Below are 21,288 nucleotides of genomic sequence, written 5' to 3'. Positions count from 1 at the left end.
TCGCTATGCAAGAAGTTCAACATCAACCCACACACCGCACAACTGCCATGATAGATTTTAAGCAAAAATTTATGTGAAAACATTTAATCTTTTTTGTTCTGCCATTTCTACATCAATGTGTGTTCATTTGCTGTGTTTAACAGCTGGCAAAAGAACTAGCTGATGTAAAAAGTCATGAGCTATGTCATTAGCGGCAACAGCAACACTGACCTCTTCTTTGCTATGGTTAAATTGGTTGAAAAGAAACGAACAGACAAAACAAGTCTGCTACAGTAAACATCAGGGCTGCATTTCATCATAAACACACAACAGATTCTGTGCCCTCCATACAGATAATTTGCATGTCAGTTTGACCCAAAAGATGAACAAATACAGTTTTGAAATGTTTAAAATCCATTTTCTTTCTCCCAATCGGGCGCCTGATTTGGTATGTGCGTTGGGGTGGTGGCGGTGTGTGTGGGGGTGGAGCCAGAAAGAAAGAAAAAGAATCAAAATCGAGCAACCCACTTAGGCAACCACGCCACACAATAAGGAGCATTTTTTAACAGTAGCCTAATCTTTTCTTTTCTGTCGCTAACCCACCCCATTCCGCCCCTCCTCTGTTGGGGAGTCAAATAAGGTTTACAGAATGGAAAGACCCAAGTCAGCAAGTCCTCTTCCACACTGACACTAAACACACGACTCCATTCAGCAGCGCTGCTATCAGGCTGAAGGCTATTTATCACAACTGAAACTGAAAGGCAACCTAAATGTAAGTCTGTGACAATACACAGATACTAAATACCAGCTGCTTCTACTTGCACTTGGCAACTGTGCAGTTTAATTTTGTATACTAGCGAGAAAAAAAAAAAAAAAAAAAAGCCTGGAAACAGTTTGGTTTTAAAAGCAGATGTTAAACTGTGCATCGTGGCCTGTAAAATTACCTTTTCATACAGTTTTAATCAGTTGGAGATGTCATAGAAAAAGAACAAGTGTAAAGAGAGAAATGTACAAAAAAGAAATTTGGGAAAATGGTCTTAAAAACAGACATTTGGTGCCGCTCATATTCATCTGATTTAAGAGAGTGCCTTGGCCTCTGCAGAATTAAATTAAATGACTAATGAGATCTGTTATGCTGAGAAACGTCTGTCTTAAAATATTAGTTAAAACAAAATAGGAGCCGTTTTTCAGCATGAACCTATATTTCCTAAAATTACACTAAAAAAGTGCTGCGTTTACGATGAAATTTGGTGTATCAAGCATATTTTTCTTCCATGATAAAACATATTGCATAGCTAGATGCATATTATACTAAACACATATTGTATGTAAAATATCAAAGGTGAAAATTTCATTTCCTGAATAATTTCAGTTCCACTGCACCCCCACCCCATTCATTTGCATTTTCATTTGAATGCATTTAAAACGGCCTGTAGACAGAAAATAAATAAATAAAAAAAAATACAATTCCCCCAGTGCTTAGTCCAGGGCTGCACCATACTGTAGCCATAGTCGCCTCCTCATAAACATATTTTGAGCAGTCTACTGTACAGATCCCTTTTTGGCAAAGATTCCCCAGATCGTGTAACAGACACTGGCCCACCTGCCCGCCCCAGATGGGGCTAAAATTAAAAAATCCAAAACACAGCTTAGAAGCAGGACAAACACCAGACCACACTCCCAAACACAGACACACAAACACTACTCTACATGTCTGTCTTCCAGTCTCTCACTGTCACACCCACACACACACACACACACACACACACACACACACACACACACACACACACACACACACACACACACACACACACACGCACACACACACACACACACACACACATTCACACACACATGTCCTTGTGTGTCAGGGTTAATAGTGCTCCTGTAAGAGGAAGACACACTACTGAGAGGATGAGAGTGTGCTCTCCTGGCATATAACAGCCCTTCAATAATAAATGGGTTTCACACATTCTCACACACTCACAGTACACACTGCTAAGAAAGGTAAAACAGAAGTTTGGGTGTGCTCTCTGGCTCCTTGTCAATGTGTGTGTGCCAGTGAGATGCATGCACACGCACACGCACTTGCATCTATAGGTTTGCACGTGTGAGAATGCACATCACTCCCAGGCAGGAGCTGGGTGTCCAGCTTGCTTGTCTTTAATCAGTTGACTGATCTGCAGCTTTTAATGCGGCTGTTCCAATTACTGTAAAAGTCATCCTGCTCCATATAACCACAAATATTGACACTTTATTGCACAACACATTTATGACATTTTGAAGGTCACCCCGTATATTAGGCGTCATCGTTCACAGCTGGGTGTGTGATGTGTGGAGAGACTCTCGATCGCCTGTTGACATCCAGCCGTAACTATCCTCAGTGTATTGATTTTCACTCCCCAGCCTCTATCTTTTTTTTATGCAAACAGGATTCACTGTAGGAGACGCAACATTAAAGTGATTGTCACAGGTGAGCCTTTGGCTTTATTTATACAAGCCTGTAAAGGCCAGCCACGATAATTCTTTCTATTTGATTTTCTATTATAAAATAAAGGATGTCTGATATTTTTGTATGTATATTCAGAATTCACAAAATTGTTCCTTCAAACGTAATGCATCTGTTGCTACATATAAAAGAAAACCTAGTAGAAACATTTAAGTGTTATATATTTTATACAGAATTAACAGAATGGAAGAAAAACTGCATTAAAGTGGAGTAACTTTGATATATTAGGAGCTTCCTGGTGTTACAGGTGAAAAACACCACAATTATGTGATATTTAAAATGATTTAGAAGATGACTTTTTATGGGCCAATATATCACTTTCATCCAAATTTGTTGACAGTCCCAAAGGCCCATGCTGAGTCGACATGTTTTATTTCAGTCAGTTCTTTTATAAAGAAAATATGATTCATATCAGAAAAACTATCACTAAAGGATATCTTTTAATGAAACATTAAAGCTACTACCACTCCTCCCATCAAGTTGAGCCCCCCCCCCCAAACAGTTTTAGTGAATCGTCAATGAATGTCTCACTCATGTCTAAACCAGAATATTAAGAAAATAAGAAAAAAAATCAAAACATGACAAACGCAGAACTGTGACTGTGCTAGTACAAGAATATCACAGAGGGGGGGAAAAAAGAGAAATACATGTATAATTCAGCTGTATCTGATCTGAGACCAGCTCCTCTCCCCTCTGCCTTTACTGGTGTCAAGGCGGCGTAATGGAACATGCCAGAACAAAGGCTCTGAGATCAGATTGGAGCAGAGTTGAGCAGGCCATCTGGGAGGCAGGCTGAGTATCAGTCACTCTGCCTGCTGTCTGCTGCACTCACACTCATGTACACACACTTCCCCTCTGACTAACTGTGTGCAAGTGTGCGAGTGTGTGTGACACCTCCCTCCCTTCCTACCGCACGTCACCAGGATCTTGCAAGGAAGCGACCGATGCTTCGCCGCCGTGGGGATACGCCACCGGGGCAGCCTTCTCCATGAATGACTGACAAATATATAAATTGATAAGGATCTCTATGTGCGTGTGTGTGTGTGTGTGTGTGTATCTAAGTGTGTGTGTTCACATGGTTACCCCTGGGATAGGGCACGCTGCCTACTCCTTTACAGCGACCACACCCAGTTCCCATTAATGGAAAATAATAATAATAAAAAAATCATCATCAACAATGGCAAAAAAATAAATAAATAAATAAAATAAACAGGAAAGTCAATGAATGTGTGTGCATGTATATGGTGCTGGGGGTGCGGGTTTGTTGGTGGTGGTGAGGGGTTTCCAGTTCCTTAATGGTGCTCTTTCAATCACACTTTGCACTCTAAACGTTCTGTGGTTTTGATTAGTATGATATCACTTTCAGGAAATAAAACTAGGGGGGGAAAAAAAGCACATCAGTCATAAAAACACAAGATGTTTTGCTTCTTGCTCGGCCATTATTCTAATGCATCACGTGACGCCCGTCGAAGCCCGCCGGTCTCTCCCCGTAGCCAAATAACTGATTGGGAGGGGGGGTGAGGGTGAGGGAGGGGGGTAAGAGAAGGGAGGGGGAGTGAGATTGACGGAAACAGTTTGAAAAGGGGAAAGATATTAAGAGAGATTGGGTGAGAGGGAGGGAGGGAGGGGAAGAGAGAAAGAGTAAAATGTGATGACATCATTTGAAAGGCATTAGGCTTTTAAAAATGCGCCCGGGGGGACTTGATTTCCTTACACCAGAGCAACACAACACCATCCGGCCTGATGCTCGCTTGCTCTCCCTCACTCTTTCTCCCTCTCTCATACACACACACAAACACACCTCCCAGCACCCCCTTCCCCTCTCGTTCTTTTTTTGATTTGGACCACTGCCATCTTTGTGAGCGTCTGGTTCATGCGAGTTAATCAATTTGAGGTTTAGTTACACTGCTGATGCTAGCATTCCAGCCACTGCTAGAACGTAATCTGAACTCGCAGAATTTATTAACCAAACACCAATTATCATTAAACACCACTGCATTATCCCCCTCCTTTTACTACCTGACAAGGACTACTTAATGAAATTTTAGATTAAAGTTATTTGGTCCGTGATTTATGGGCATTGAGAAAGTCCTAATGCAAAGCTCTCTTAGTGTGCAGATGCTATTGGGCTGCTTTTTTTTTTTTTTTTTTTTATTTTTTTATATTTTTTTTGTGTGGGTGCTCACTGGGGATCTGTGGAGTCTCCAAGGTATTACAACAACCAGGTCTAGACCAAGAAGAAGAGGAAGGAAAAAAGGAGGGGGGAAACCAGAAAAGAGAAGCTGTGCTCCAAATTTTACACAGCATCCTCACCTCGTACTTTTAATACTGACCCCATCGAGTAACAGAAATAAGACCAAAGACCAAATAAATTGTAAGATGAAAAAGAAATACAACAGAAAATAAGAAATAAAGGAAATGCAAGTCGTTGTTTACCCCTGCAATGTTTGCGAGATGAAAACAGCAGCAGAATGTGTTACATATAAGGCGGTGGGGTAAACAGGGGCACCAGATGTTCTTTGATGTTAATAATGGCATTTATTATTAATATTAATTAGACCGCATTCAGCAATACATTTGGGCCATTTCCAAGTCAATTAAGCAAAATGGCATTCGGGAGATGTTGAAACGACATTTTAAGGCAGGTGTTCAGCAGTCCCCTAATAAAACATTTTTGCAGCTCCTGAAAAACAACCCATTTTGAGGCAGATTTTATTTATTTTCTCTTTGTTTGCTCTTCCTCAGTATTTTTCTCTCCTGTTGTGAGCGTTACAGTCGCAAGCATATCTCTAAAAAAACATATTGAGGATTGTATTTTTTTTTTTTTTTTACAGATTTGTATGCATTATCTAATTAAAATATACAGTATGGTCTGATTCTGATAATGCACGTGTTGTGTCCACGCCCTGGCAAATGTGTCCACCCAGACTGAGGATGGCGAAGGGGGTTAATCCAGATATGAAATCATGATTATGACCATCAGGGTGATAATAAAAGGAATACTTTTGGGGATTATAGACCACAGTTTCCCAAATGACCCGCTTTGTGCAGGTTGTACATTCTCAAGGAAAACCCAAACAAATTCACTTTTACAGCCAAATGTGTTTTATCTCTGAGGCCCAACAGTCAAATGCCCAAACGCACCCTTATATGAGGACACAGGGTTTCTGGTGTTGTAGGTACCAACAGATACCAGTTCCACCAAATCTAATTAAACAACACAAGCCAGAGGCCTCACACCAGGGGGTGTTTTGTCTGTATAATCTAAATAATCCCTGGCTATATGTGTAAGGATAAAAAACACACCCGTTCTAAAGCTCTATTCAATTTAATCTAGACCTCCAAATAGCGTCCTGCCACACCTCTCAGACCCAATGTGTGTTTATGTGTGTGTGTCTGTGCTCATAGCCTTGCTTTTGGCAGCAGGCCCTTTTTTTTTCAAAGCTGGTGGAGGCAGCAGCCTTACAATGGTACATTAACAATCTGTGCGTTCATTTATCAGTGTGTGCGATTTGGACTCTCCGTTCATGGCGCGCTGCACTTTTCACGGCTGAAAATTAATGAACAAGCCTCCCCTCGCAACAAACATGCACCTGTGCCGCAGAGATGCTAATCACAAACATTTATATTTATTAGTGAACGCCCGCACTAAAACTGGAGTTGTGGAGGAGAAAAAAAGGGGAGAGCATAAGAGGAAAAACAGGAGGTGGAGAGAGAGTTCTCTTTTTCAACCTGGGTAATGAAAGGGTAGCAGTTTCCGTTGTGGAGAATTATGTTAAAGCTATTTGTTTGAAGCGCTTTTCTTGAATGAAAGAGGGCTGTGGAAGTGCAAGGTATCTATTTGGGGAGTGTGATCCTCATGCTGTGAAGATTATTTCTCCAAAACTGCCAGGTGAAGGGCACTGATACAAGAAAACACCTAGTGTGTTTGTTGTAAATGTGCAGTCTAAAATACTAGATGATGCCTCTGAAAATCTACAGAGATCACTGAATATGTGGGGAGGCCAAATCTGAGCCCACATGACTGTACAGGTGAAAGTGATGGACAACACTGACAAATGCCCTTCTAATTAGGGTGCTTATTCTTGTCTACTTTCTCTCTCCATTCCTCTCTTTCCACTTCTCTCATTCTCATCTCTCCCCTCCATGCATGCACACACACATCTTCACCCCCCTCCCAGACTGACAGAAGGTGGCTCTCTCTCTCAGTAAAGGCTATGCCTCTGCCCGGCTAGGGGAAGAGGAATGGTGCCATAAGTTTCTCCCTGGCACTGGCCCACCTTTGTTTTCCCCCCCTCCTCAAGTCTGTTTCAGGCTTCAAAGAGCATTGGAAAAAGACACATACACACACTTGCACAAACACACACACACACACACATACACTTACATACAAATGTCTGAGGGAGCACTGATGTCTCACTAACTTTATCATTCTAGCAGGGTGATCATAGCCCCGTTGAGGGGCTGTGGATGATGCTTGAGTGTGTATGAGTGTCTCTAAGTGTGTGTGTTTTCTGTGTGCATTGTCCACCACTGTCTACATGTATGCATGAGAGCACAAAAGGCAGATGGGGACAGAGGTGGGTGTCTTTTAGGACATGAACACAAGAGCAATTATTAATGTGTTTGTCTGTGCATTTGTGTACACACACTCACACACACTTGCACTTGTGTGCCTGCTTGTGTGTGTAGTGCTATAATAATCAGGGTGTATATTCATCATGCCCCCTCTCAGTCTGTGTTGGCAGGAAGTGGTGTGGTTACCATTAGTGAAGGATGACTAGGTCCCTGTCTCTTTTACTGGGATACTGCTGGCTTTCTATGGATAGAAAGGAAGGAAAGGAAAGGAATCGAGATATGAAAAGCTGCAAGGTGCAAAAAAGGAAAAGTAAGGGATGGAGAAAAAGAGGGAAAGTAAGGTATTATGAGGAGACAGGATAATTAAGGAAAGGAAAGGAAAGGAAAGGAAAGGAAAGGAAAGGAAAGGAAAGGAAAGGAAAGGAAAGGAAAGGAAAGGAAAGGAAAGGAAAGGAAATATGAAAGCCAAAGATTAAAAAAATAAATAAAAGGAAAAGAGGAAAGGGAAGGTATCAGATGAAAAAGATAAGGAAAGGAAACTGAAATATGAAAGCCAAAGATTAAAAAAAGAAAGGAAAAAGAGGAAAGGGAAGGTATAAGATAAAAAAAACGAAAGGAAAGGAAAGGAAAGGAAAGGAAAGAAAGGAAAAAAAAAAAACAGATGAAAACAAGAAGAAAGGAAGGGAAAATTGAGGAAAACTCTAAAAAAAAAAAAAAAAAAAAATAGAGAAAGATAGTGAGATGTAAGCAGAGAGAGGGGACCAAACTAAATGTAGACATGACATGCTAAAGTATTAGACCATTCACTGATGAAACAAATTAAAACAAAGAAAAAAATGAAAAACAGAAAATAACTACAATAACTAAAAACAGAAAAACAAGAAATAGGAGGAATACTGCACATATAAAAAGACTTATGGGACAAAATACCAAGTAGAGAGGGAAAAGGGCAGACTTATCACCATAACTGCTGCAGCCACGTATGGACCGCCACCTAAAGATGACAACCACCCTGTTGCTCTGGCCCCTTATCGCTGAATAAAGTAGAACTCCTCCCTAAGCCATCATTGATTTCCTATTCATTCCCGTGCATGCTAAATCAACAGCAAGCACAATAGGCCAATCATCAACCTCAGCTACAGAACCACCACTTCTATCCCACCCTCAATCCACCTGGCATTGGTCTGAGTCTATACTGTACATGGCATCAATGCTCTGCACACCGCAGCCATTAGTGGCGTTATTCTCCATCAATGAAAATGAATCAATTAAGCCTCATTAAGGGTGCATATTAAGGTGGAGTAATTATCGGGTGGGGAATGTACAGTGATCGATAGCTCGGGAGCATAAATGTGCACTTAAAGACATATATTACCACAAGGGGCGATGAACACTTTTAACAAGGCCACTGTGGAGGAGGGAGCTAAAGTGGGTAAATCTGCTTCACGCCACACATGCATACTCCTGTTTATGTGTGTGTATGTGAAAGAGAGAGACAGAGAGACAGAGAGAGAGAGAGAGAGAGAGAGGGAGAGAGAGAGAGAGAGAGAGGGAGAGAGAGCCTATTGCTCCCACCATAGTCAGGCTGGGCAGTAAATCCAGGGACCAAGGACGCGTCCCGTTTTCCTCTTCTATGAACTTGTCCAGTGTCTTGGAAAATGAAATAAAAAGATTTATATTGCAGCTGCAAACATCCTCCCCGTGTGTGTACAGTACGTGAGTGTGGACGTGAGACATTGTCCACTGGAGATAGAGCCACACTTAAAGAACAGCATAGAAAAGAGAAAGGTCCAAATTGCAGCGAAGGGGGAGGAGGGAGGGAGGGTTTCTAAATGCTAGAGACCTTCACCCTCCGGCCACAGACGCACAAACACACACATGCATAAAGTAACATGCACACACACAAGCCCATGCATAACGCCTATTAAAGAGCACGCTCTGTCCCAGTCGCATAATTTTAATTTGTTATGAAGGTCATTGACAGCAAGTAATAATCACCATTGGGGATCTAACAATTTGCCATTTCGGAACATTGAGGCACTGATGACTCAACTATTAATAGACTGAAACCCTCCCCGCCCTCACCCCCCTGCCTCTGCACCCCCTGTCCTCTTAAATGACTAAAAACTATTCCAGTATTTTAATACATCCGTACCCCCCACACACATATACTGCCTTACAAAAGACCCTTATGTCTTTGTCCCATTCATCATTTCTTTCTTTTTTATCTGTAGAGGGATATATGACATTTGGAGGTATATTAATGGAGTCTAGAAGAAACCCACTAAGGGGGTTTCAACTGGAAACAGAATTACATTGTAAGAAAGGAAAAGAAAAAAAAAAGTAAGTCAGACAGCCTTTGTAAATTCTCCTTTTTGCTCCCAACTTCACGATTTCTTGTCCTGATCGCAGGCTGGAGAAAACACCAGGGCTGCATGTGCTGAGCTGATGAATTGTTAAGCATTTTACCCCCCTTTTTTTTTTTACAAACAAACGCACAGAGAGACACAATGACAAGTTTTATTATAGACCAACTCATTTAGTCTCTGCCTTAGCATCACCCAAGCCATTCAGACATATGTGTCTGGCATTTGTCGCCAAACAAATAAGTCCGAGCTTAAGCTATTTTTATTAAGCGCGAGAGCATTTGTTCTTTTTAAGTGATCGTCAGCGTTTGGGGCGCATAGAATGGGAGTTGGAATCCTTTATCTTTCAGAGGCTCAACAACTCAAGACTAATTACAAATTAATCTGGATCTGGATATCTGCAATGAGAGGGCCCCAATAAGAACTTGTGGTTTGCTAAGAGGAACTATCTGTTATATATTTATAGGGGAGCTCAACGCATGGAGAGGGAGAGGCAGGCCGGAGATGGAGGCAGCCAAAACCCAAAAGACACAGTAGCACATAATTGCCTGCTTTCTATATCCAAGCAGCCACATCAAGGCTGAGGATTGTGGATATTAATAATTGATCATTAGCTTGATAGAGCAGAGCGTGCTCAAGTTTTTAGCAGTCGAAGTTTGATGGTCGTTTTAGGTCTCTCCTCGGGGTCTCGAGCATTGCATGTTGTACTTGTGGAGAAGGTCAAGTGGGCTCATTGTCATAAATGAAACACTTTTGCCCTAAACAAAAGGAGGTCATATCAATATAATCTGTTGTGTATTTAAATGTAGTGTTTGATTTTTTGGGGGGGATGGGGGGCTTAGGTGCTTGGCTCATATTGATTGAAAAAAAATACACATTACGCTTCCTCGACTGCATCTATATATTGGCCAGAAAGACACACTAATAAATGTATTTCTGAAAAAAAAAAAAAAAAAAAAGTTCAGAGGAGCCATTTCAATCATTTAAAATATTAATGCGTGAGACAGCAAGTCCTCTTTACTCGCCTGAAACACTTTTTAGTTGTATTGTACAATGGTACGACTGATTAGAAAACTCTGATTTTTATATCTTTTGTTTTTCCTCAGTAAATCATGAATTTCTTGCCTGAATTTTAAATTGTTGTTCTGCCTCTACCAGGCATTTTTAACATTTTTAAGTTAATAATTTCAATGAATGCCTGAGTTACTGACTTGTTTGTGTACTTGTGCAAGCAAGTCATTAATACAGACAAATTAAACAAAAATATATGCATATATAAATGCACACTGAGAATAGCTACAATAGCCCACACTGCCCTGCATCCTGAAAACTTCCAAATCAGCCTTTTTTTTGTCTGTAAATACTTGATGTGCTATTGTTCTTCATCTGTATGTATTGAATGTGACATGTGTAGGCACCTTCTCTGTTGGTTGTTGAAAAGTATATCTACACTAAAAGAAGAAGCCTCCTACACTTAATCACAGAATAACCGCTGGGATGCACTGAACATCTGACTTTAGACTGTGGTGGGTGCTAGTTAACTTCCTGCTGGGGAAATAGGCTATGATTTGCTGCCTGGTAGCCAGGGTATGTCGCTCTCTATTACTCACTCTGTCTCTACAGCTAGTGTACTCAGTACTCCCCCAGTCCCATGGTAGGGAACCTCTGGGCACCTTGACTGTCGTTTAACTGCTTGTGGCACGAGGCAGCTGAGGAAATGGGTCATTAAATCTAACTTGCTGGGGCCAGCCCCCCCAGTGCCCCAGATCTGTTTCCAATCAGATAGCCTTCTTTTACAGGGGAGACAGAAAGAAGCCCAGCGCAGCAGCCCAAAGCAGACATTAGTGTCATTGCAGCCCAACACTACTAATAGCAGCAGCTAACAAGGACTGGGCCGTTTATTTATTTATTTATTTATTTATTTATTTATTTATTTATTTATGTATCATCCCAAAGGTATGGTATTACTGAAATCCCTTCAGTCCCTCTTGTGAATTTCTTAGAAAATGTGGTCCACACCTGGTTTTATGCACAGTCCCTAAAAATACTTTAAGTATAAACTTGACCATAAGTCGCATACAGATATTAATTACTGCTGAAAACTATATAGGTTATTTCCGAGATCATGAAATCCCTGGACTATAATGGGATATTTAACAAGGCTTTTCTTAAAAGGTGGTTTTCTTTTTGTTTTGAGAGAATGTATGAACAGTAAAGTTGAGTGATTTAGGGCTCTATTCCATTATGACAGATTTACTGGATCGACATCCTGAAATAAGAATATCTGACTGGACAATAGATGAAATATAAAAAAAAGCTGGGGTTCTTATCTGTGCTATTGAAGTAGTCCTTGTTTCTAAAACACATGGTTGTCTAATATGACAATTTTGTTGAAACATTTTCCTCTTGTTATTTTTTCATTGAACTAAATGTTTTGGCTTAACGGGCTCTAGTCCATCTTTATGAAAAAGGAGACACTGTTATAAAGCAGGAATTATAAGGAGTCACTTTTATTTTCGGAAGTCTTCAGTCATATTTTGAAAGGCCAAATAAAGACATTTTTTCCCTAAACATAGAATGAAGATAAAATCTGTGAAAATGAGAAATACACTGTGACTAAAAGGGAAATAAATGAATGAAAACAGTTTTTAGCTGAAGTGAACAAAACTATTCCAAACTATTACTGCAGCTAGAAAATTTTTAATGAACCACGGAAAAATTAAATTACACAGGCCCTGATCAGTCCCATCTCAGCATAAGGTCTTTCATTGGGTCTCTGTGACTTTCCAAGACTCTGACTCATCTCATCTACAAAGGAAAAGGGCAGACATTTTGCACCAAGGTAAATACTTCAAATGTTAGCTTGGGGAGCGTCTTCGATTTGTCCTTTAGGAAGATGCTAACGTGTGATACACTGTGTCCTCCCTCCCTCCCTCCCCTCCCTCCCCTCCTTCCCCTCTCTCTCATTCATCGGCCTCACACACTCCTCTCTTTTTCCTCCCTTCTCTTCCTCTGTCATTGCAAAATGCAGGGACAGCGATATGAAAAAAAAAAAAAAAAAAAAAAAAAAAACACACACTTGTTGCCCGGACTTTATCTCTACATTATTCTCGCCGCTCCTTCCGTTCATTTCAGAGAATAAGATAAATGAACGACGTACATTTCGTGCACCTGTCCTCCCCTCCCCACCTTCCTCTTCCCCTAACGATAAGGGATTTCATTAACGTGAGAATGCTTGGGCTGAAAGAAACATAATTGCTTCAGTGTTGTTGTCCTCTCTGCCGCCGACGCCCTAATTTCCTCCTCGCCTTACTCTTGACTGTTAAGTGATCATTATATCAACACAGGGGATGGGCCAAGGGTAAAATATTGACAAACTGCGGTCACGTTCATGCAAAACACGGAGGAGAGGTGTGTGTGTGTGGTAGGGGTGATGAAATATTGAAAATAAAAAAAATAACATGAGGGGGCAGATGAGAGGAGAAAGAGGGGATGATGGGTAGGGAGTGTGGGTGGAGAGTGAAGGAGAAAGAAGGGTGCTAATAGAGTGACAGCGAGGACGTAAAGTGATATGATCAATCGGGAAAGATCACAGCATCCGCTAATAATTTAAACACTGGGTGCAATCCGTCACCCGCCGCCTCCTCCCCATCCCTGATGGATAACTGTATGTAAAAGATACATAATTTTTTGACTTGCCATTTACACAGCATTGCACCTGAAAGCCAGGCAGCATAATAGACAGTTTAAAATGTCAGGGAACTAAGTAAGTAAGAGAGACGGGTCGACCGGCAGAATCTTAATTAGAGGAGCTCCGTTTAATGGCGACGGCTACTTAAACTGGCTGACGACAAGGGGAGTGTCTAGTAGGAATACACACGCACACACACACCCACGCACATACAAACACGCACACGTGCACATGATGACATAAACACATATGTGCACATAAATACACATGGGCTTATTTGCATACATGTGCCTCACACAGACAAATGCGCATAGGCACACAGACATGAACATGTTTACAAGGATGCAGAGAAACACACATTTATTACAGACACACTCACTTCTATGTAAATTAAAAGGCAGACACAGACAGATGCCACAAACACACAAATGCCTTTAAATCATTTCAATTACATTTGAAAGAATCTTGAATGTGAAAAAAAAAAACAAAAACTCAAATGCAAATCTAATCAGAGCAATTAGAAAAAGATCCCCCTGTTCAACCTTAATTACAGATGACCAGTCAGCGACCAAATCTATCTAGTTATGGCGCAGCATCACAAGAATGTTCAGTGGTAGTCTGGAAATGCATGTATAGGATTTACCTATCTATCCCTGAGCAGACCTGGCTGTTGAGCCCGAGCCAGCGCCACATGATTGTGTTAATTAATCTGCCATTGTGAGCATGGGGAACAGCTGCACGGGCTCTCGTGGCTGCGTTGTCAAAGCAAAACAATGCAATGTTAAGCTTCCCCCACTGAATCTTCCATTACAAAGGAGCCCCAACAACAGGGCTAAATTCATAAATCCACAGATCAATTTTTACCAGCACTAATGTCTGACCTTTAAAGCGAAAAAAGAGGCTTTTTTTAACATGCTTCATTTGGGCTTGAAATATGGTCAGATATGTGATACCTAGGATTTGGGCCAAATCCCCCCCCCATCCAGTGTAGCCTGGAAAACAAATAGTGAGGAGGGATAGAGATGCAGAGAAAGAAAAGGAGGGAAGAAGGTAGGGAGCGAAGGATGGATGGACAGAGGTAGAAAATGAGAAGGGAGAAATAGGGAGGGAGGGATGAGCAGAGCAGAGTCAAACAGATGAGTGCTAGGAGTCACCAGCTGGGTGCTGGTATTTTAAAACAAAACGTCTAACGCGATTAGCAGGGATCCATCGATCGTGTTATGTGGCGTTAATTTAGACTGGGAAGAGGAGGAGAACCGAAAAAGAGGTGAAATAAGCTTTACAGGTCAAATCAGAAGATAGCATAACAGATTGAGCACAAGAATGATCATTTTAACAATTTACAAATTATGAGACAGATTAATTTTGATTCATTTAATACTACATTTTTTCCTCCGCTTTGATGGAAACTGTAAACTGAATGGATTAGTTAATACACAGTAGAGCCTTGTAGTCTTAGTTACGAGTATAATCCAAGCATTAGTGCTCGACAATAAGACAAAAATCTCACATTCATTTAGAAACAACATTGACCAAGGGAATACATAAATAAAATTAGGTAAACTGAGCTGCCACCACAAATTATGTCTGCAATAACAGACTTCACAAATAAATGGTTTAGCACCTCTAATCGAGTTCACAAAATGTTTCACTAGACAACCATTTCACTGCATTCATTACAGCTTCACTGAATTACAATTTTATTGCTTACAGAAATCACAGCGTTTGTCTTTAATGTGGCACCCAGATTCATCTTTGTTTCAGAGACTCCAAGATGCCTGGAAGAGATGGGAGATGGCGTGCCCCTATCACACACTCTCTACAGTGAATGGCATGGCCTTGGTGCACACTTGGCGCTTCCAGAGAGATGGTGATGCACCCCGAAAAAATCATCAAGATGCCTGGCTCTCGCCCCACTTTGCAGCCGAGCCCTTCTGTCTAGCAGAAAGCCCTCCAACAGCCCACTGAGCACGCAAGACACTGGGAGAGGAGTCATATACACACATTGAGATGTATTGACGCATCTGAAATGTCCTGTCGGTTGGTGTTGACTTCATATAAAGCAGGAGGTGAAAATGACCAGTCGTCCCTTTTAGGTTTGGATAAAGGGGAAAGCTTAGAAGAGCAAAAACAAATGGGTCTATCTGAATGGCAGATGAAGGAGGCAAGACATTTCCTACTCCCTGTGACACTGTCTCTCAATCTGCACCCTGTTTTAGTCTGCCAAACACCAAGTCAAATAGTGACACTGAATATGGCAGTGAATTCCAAATCAGTTGTTTAGTTGCCATATTTTTGATAGACTGACAAATGTTCTTTTTTTACAAGAGTTTTCTCATAACAAGTCTGGATGTACGGTGCATAAAAGCAGTTTGAATTATTTCAGTAACGTACAGAAAAAATGTGCACACACACATTATCCACACATGCCAAACATACAATCTTGAAGGCTTACAGATGGGGAAGGGTGACACAGTGCTAACTCGCATCTCAAAAGTGATGCTCACTGCAGCATCTCACCTGTCCAACACGTTGGATTTCAGAAAGCCATCAGATGTTGCAATTTACCGCAACACTGAGCATGGAGAGCATCCGATCAGCAAACGCAGCACAGCCTGAGGTTTGGTGCACTTACACTTGGACAACCTCAACAGGACACTTAGTTAAGCTAGAATGGGAATTTGTGACGCCAGAAAAGAAGGTTGATATCTTGTCATTATCTTCTCCCTCATGGCTTTGTTAGTATTTACCGCTAAAATGTTACAGAGTGTATCAAATTGGAAGAAGGACTTTTTTTTTTTTCCTCGTGTGGTACTGTGCTGTCGGCTCCCTGATTGTCGGAGTATAAAAATAATCGTCATGGAAATAGATCTCATTGACAACGTGCCATATTCACACTGTGAGCAGCTTGTGCCTTGTGAACATAATCCAGAAACGTCCTCCAAAAACTTTCCTCCACAAACTTTCAATCCCTCATCCTCTTTTTGCCCTTCTCTCCAAAAAGATGAAAAAGAGGGAATGCCAGGGAAGACAAAAGACAAAATCCTGTGTTGTCAAGTATTAGCAAAACAGGTAGAAATGTAAGGGGGGGTTGGGTTGTCAGGGCTGGGCTCAAGGATCAGGAGGCAAGGTAAGAGGGACAAAGAGGCGGAAAAGAGTGCGCAAGACACTGAGAGGGAGGGAGGATTGACCAAAACAGCTTTCCTACCTCCTCCCGAAAATCCACTCCTCATCTCTGTGTCTAATAGGAAATACCTGATTCTGGCCCTGAGAGTACTGTGTCGGCATGATTACACCTTACCTGCAAGCCCTGCCAGGAGAGGTGGCATTTGGCCGATCCGTCCCCCCATGAGGGTGGCTTGTGGCTTAGCCTCGACTTAGCTGCATGTCTTAAGACGGAGGAGAGGAGGAATGAGGAGGACCACTGGGGAGGAATGTGAGTCTCTCTCTATGAAAGCCCGGGATAAACCTGTGTCCTCTGGAGGGAAGAAGCTAACTTCTAGCAGCTGGATGAAGGCCCAGGGGTTAAAACATGATACCTCGAACTGTGAACACTCGGAAGCTTCCAGAAAGTCTCAAGTCTCTTTGGGTAGTACATTAGGTGAATCTGTGAATTAGTTAACCTTGTTGAAAGGTTGAAACAGGATAGTCTAGATGCCATTTTTAATCTTTATGTCCTTACAAATACTGTGCTGTGCTGTACGCTTTTTAGGGAGAGCTAAAATTTCCATTTGAATTATGTGAAGGAATCCCAGGCCTAATCCAGGTCTGGGAATGTTTCAGTCTAAGATCCTCGTGGAGGTTTATGCTTTACATGCCAACACAGAGCCGATAAGAAAGACATTTGCTTGCTAAAACAACCTTATCATCAACATAAACATATGCTCACTGTGTGGGCTGTCGGGCGATGTTAACTTGAGGGCAGATAAAAAAATATAAGGGAGTCGGTGGAGATGACGAGACGGAGGTTCATTAGAAGAGCTGTAAATGAAAGTGAGGAAAGAATCTCATCAAGCACATGTTCAACACTTGGTCCATAAGGGAGCTATACCTGGGGCTGTCGCGTTCAGAAGGTGTTACTCTAATAAGACAACAGTCGCTTTTATTTACAGCAAGCATGAGATGACATGAAACATGCATTAACACATCTTCTGTTGCGCCTTTGGTGAAACAAACACCTTTGTTATTTTGTAAACAAAACATCTAACTAACAGCCCCTTTTGCGAGCTAAAGATACATTTAAATAACATATGCTCTTGACTGGAAAAAAAACACAATAGGTGTAAACCGTCTAAATTGCAATTGCGCCGCATCTTGGAAAACAAACACTTTGCTTTGTTACCAAGACAACTGAGACAATGTGATTCCTGCAGCATTGTCAGGACTGCTACTTGCTACATTATGTGTGACAAGCTTAAGAGTAGATCTAGAGGCGTGAATGCACAGATTCAGGCTCCAGCCTATTGCGGATTGAAGATAGTCCGGCAAACCACATTTGCATGTGTAACCTTGCCAAAGAGTTAAGCTCAGCGGGCTAACATTGTCTCCATGCTCACAAAACCCTGGTTTGAAGTCAGCACTGATGTAAAAGACTCTATAATACTTGCTGCGATGTGACAGTTTGTGTTGCTGTCACTTCCTATGCTAATGCTCAGCGCAGTGAACAAATGCAGTCCTATTCTGTTGGAGGATTTAAATGTGATCAGCCCCCAAATTTGTTTTTAATATATCTATCTGGGCAAACAGCAAATTCATAATAGAGCCTACAGCCCATATCCTCCTTTTTCCTCTTTCTCTCTTGCCTTCCATGGCGACAAAATGAATTCAGCTCTGAACCTAATTAATCCACAAAGGTTTCATGTCTTAATCCCCAAAGTCAAGGGGGTTATTGTCCTCACAAATGAGGTCAGTGTTCCTCCCAGTGGAAATAAGGGGAAGAAGAAGCAAAACACAGGGAGTAAAGGGAGGGACCATGGATGCTTACAGAGTGGCTTTTTCTCTCTGTGGCTCTCCTGGTGAATAGAGGTGTGATGTAGTGGCAAGAGATCCCGCAAACAGGGACTAGAGTTGCCTTGTATCTGTACAGGGACTCTCGCTGACATGGAGGTATCAAGTATTGAATGGTTAACATGGCATAAGAAAGACAAGCAGATAGAAACATAAACGAGCAATGAAATAAATGGCACAGCATGACAGCAGTGGGAGAGGGAAATTAAATGCCTGCCAATTCTCCAGCCCACAGACCTTTTGAACCAGGTGGATAAGAGAGCTGGTCTTATGGTAATTGTCACTAAGGCAAGTCACTGTCAAACTGAGGCGAAGAAGCATCATCCAAGTGTGACAGGACGATGGCCATGATACAGCCTTCCGTCTGGTGGGTTGACAAGGGGGGATGTGACACACATGGCCACACCATGCTGCCTGAAGCACAGTCACCACCAGCGGCCCCACAAGGGTCTCTGTGGGGGACAAACCCTGGGAATAGGACCGAGCCGGCCAAATGCTTGTCCAGCATCGGCCCACTGTGGGTGCATCATGGGCTCTGTCTCGGAAGACCTAAATGGCAGCCAGGGAAAGTATGGACAGTCGACCACGATAGTCCACATCTCCATTCATTTAGACCATCCTGATGAGCGCTTTCCAGAGATCTTCTGAGTCATCCAATCAAGGCTTGGCTCATGGAGAAGGGGTGGGGGTTGCTGGCCAATGAGAGCTTGGTTAAACAGAGGGTCAGCCAATAGCGGGCATGTTTTTGCAAGCAAGGGTCGGCCAAGATGGAGCCTAGCTCAAAGAATAAAGTCCAAGATGACGCAATCAACAGCTTGGTGAAATCTGTTACAGTCAAAGGTTCGGCCACTGGACTGGATACAGCAGACATGGTGGATGGTGGTAGGCTTGACGATTGGAGAACAAAAACTGAAAAGGTTTTAATGATCTGCTTCATTGTGATAAAAGACTGCTGCAACAGTTTTACTTATGTCTTTTTGTGGACCGTACTATACCCTATCTACAAGGGAAACTATGAAAACGTGCAAGGGAAATGCACAAATTGTTTGGTCTCTGTGCAACTGATGATGTGGCAACACACAATGTCGTGCATACATCAAAAGCATCAGCAAAAAAAAAAACCTGTGCCGTTTTTTGATCACTGATAATTACTGTATCTGCACTCCAAGAAGACTTGAGGAGTAAACAAACTGAGATGGAAAAAAAATGGGGGAGAAAGAGAAGGAGGGGGATACAGCTTTGTAGCAGACATTCTAATTTCCAACTTCTCCACGACTGGTGGAATAAAAAGAGGTTTACATTGTCATCTCCCCACCGCTGAGTTTGAAATATGAGTTTAAACTGACAGAGGGAATTAAAATCTGTAAACGCCACTTTTTTTATGCCTAATTTGAAAATCAGCTGTCAAAGTTGGTGTTTGTTGATTTTTATCAACTCAAGGGTTATTACATTTTGAGAATGTGACAATTAAAAATCCCTCAATCATTCCCTTGAGCTTTCTATAACCACGCAAACTTGAATGCCAACTATAAAGCAATATGACAAAAGTAGATGAAACTCTAAATGAAATTCGGAATCTTGTCTGGTAAGATGGGGTTAAATTACTCTTGGACAATACTGCATCCTGTGATCACACGTTTTAGAAGATCCTGAGAAAGGTTTTTTCTCATGTCCACACAAAGGTTCTTCAGTGCACACTATCATGACTTTTCTCATGACTTTGTGCTGAAGATAATGATGTGAGGGTCAGAACCAGGTCTAGAATGAAAAGCAACTGATAAATAATAAGTAATTTTGGATGCCAACTGGTTAAAAACTCACTTGACTTCAAGATTGTGAAAGCACTGAGTAACCAAGCTGTTTCTATTTCCTTTTTTCTTTCAATCTTTTCTTTTCCCCCTCGTGCTCTCCACACTGCCACTGCCTGCATGCCTCGCCTTCATCTCAGAGGATATATAGAGGAGAAAAAGATTTAAAAGGACTGGAAAAAAGCTCAATTGTTTATTGATTTTATAATAGGCTTAGTGCAAGAGAAATAAAGTGGGGGGCTGGTGGGGCGGCGTGGTCAACCAGAGGCGATGGCGTGACAAACACGGGGCTTACGCGCAGGTAACAGCGGCTTGAGTCCAAATGCCGGGATATTGGCTTGAGCCCTTTTCTGTTTTTCCAAATGCCCGTTCATGGCATTGTTATCCTGCCTTTAAACCAGTGTAGACATAATCGCTCCTCTCACAAACAGGGCACGGCCTTGTGGGTTTTAAAGTGTCTGCTTGTGTGTACGTTGAAATAGGATGAAACGGCGCCATAAGAGAGTGCGGTCGCATAAGTTGACACAATCAAATCTGAGCAGGAATGCAGTGAATCAGTTACAGTTAAATTTCATTTTGAGGCAAAGGGGAAATTAGGATTTTGTTTATGTTCTTCTTTTTTTAAGTAAACACGTAAAAAATTATAAATTAAAAAAAGAAGCTGAGAACAGATTGAAGAGCCTTGTGTGAGTGTGTACAGGTGAGTGTGTATGCGTCTGCCACTGCATGCATGGGTGTGTGTAGGGTCTGATATATGGATGATAACACTAATTAGCTCGTTTTGTTTGGGGCACAACACTCATTAAAAACCCAGTGGGGCCATTAAAGTTACCGTCCCTCCAAACCATTGCTGCCGCCATATCCATCTAAGCTGCTATCTCACCCAGCACTCCCTGCTTTTAATGGCCTCTGCTTCAGGTTGTTGGGTTGAGCAAAGATTTGTGAGACTTGGATCACTCCCATTCTCCCCTCTTACCCCCAGACGCCCCCGTCTGTATCTCTTGATTTCTATTTATCTCTCTCTATGTTGCTCCTTCTCACGCTGTCTTTTTTTCTCTCTGTCACTTGTTTTCTTTTCTCTTGTCTCTACCTACCTTACTCTCCCACACACATTCCAGTTACTTCATCCACTACTTACTATCCACTCCAGGCTTTACACACTCCATCCATACTCTAACAGTTGTTTGCAGAAAAGAAACTGGGGAGGGATTCACGCTTTTCATTCCCAATGAGGAGGGGTTGATGGTTGTTTCCAAGCTTTACACAGCGTTGTCGCTGTAATACCGACAAACCTCCCCGTGATTCAGTGCGGCTTGCGGTGCCATAAGGCGTCCGTTACTCTGCAGC

The 21,288-nt window shown here is 41.9% G+C and overlaps 1 protein-coding gene across 8 annotated transcripts in view; it reads right to left on the bottom strand.

The window, feature by feature from the left end:
* znf536 (zinc finger protein 536) overlaps positions 1–21,288 on the bottom strand; it is a 241,578-nt gene that overhangs the window by 96,798 nt on the left and 123,492 nt on the right. The window lies entirely within an intron of this gene.

The sequence above is a fragment of the Sphaeramia orbicularis genome, chromosome 3 (genome assembly GCF_902148855.1).
Source record: "Sphaeramia orbicularis chromosome 3, fSphaOr1.1, whole genome shotgun sequence".
NCBI lineage: Eukaryota > Metazoa > Chordata > Actinopteri > Kurtiformes > Apogonidae > Sphaeramia > Sphaeramia orbicularis.
This window is presented reverse-complemented; position numbering and strand designations above follow the sequence as displayed.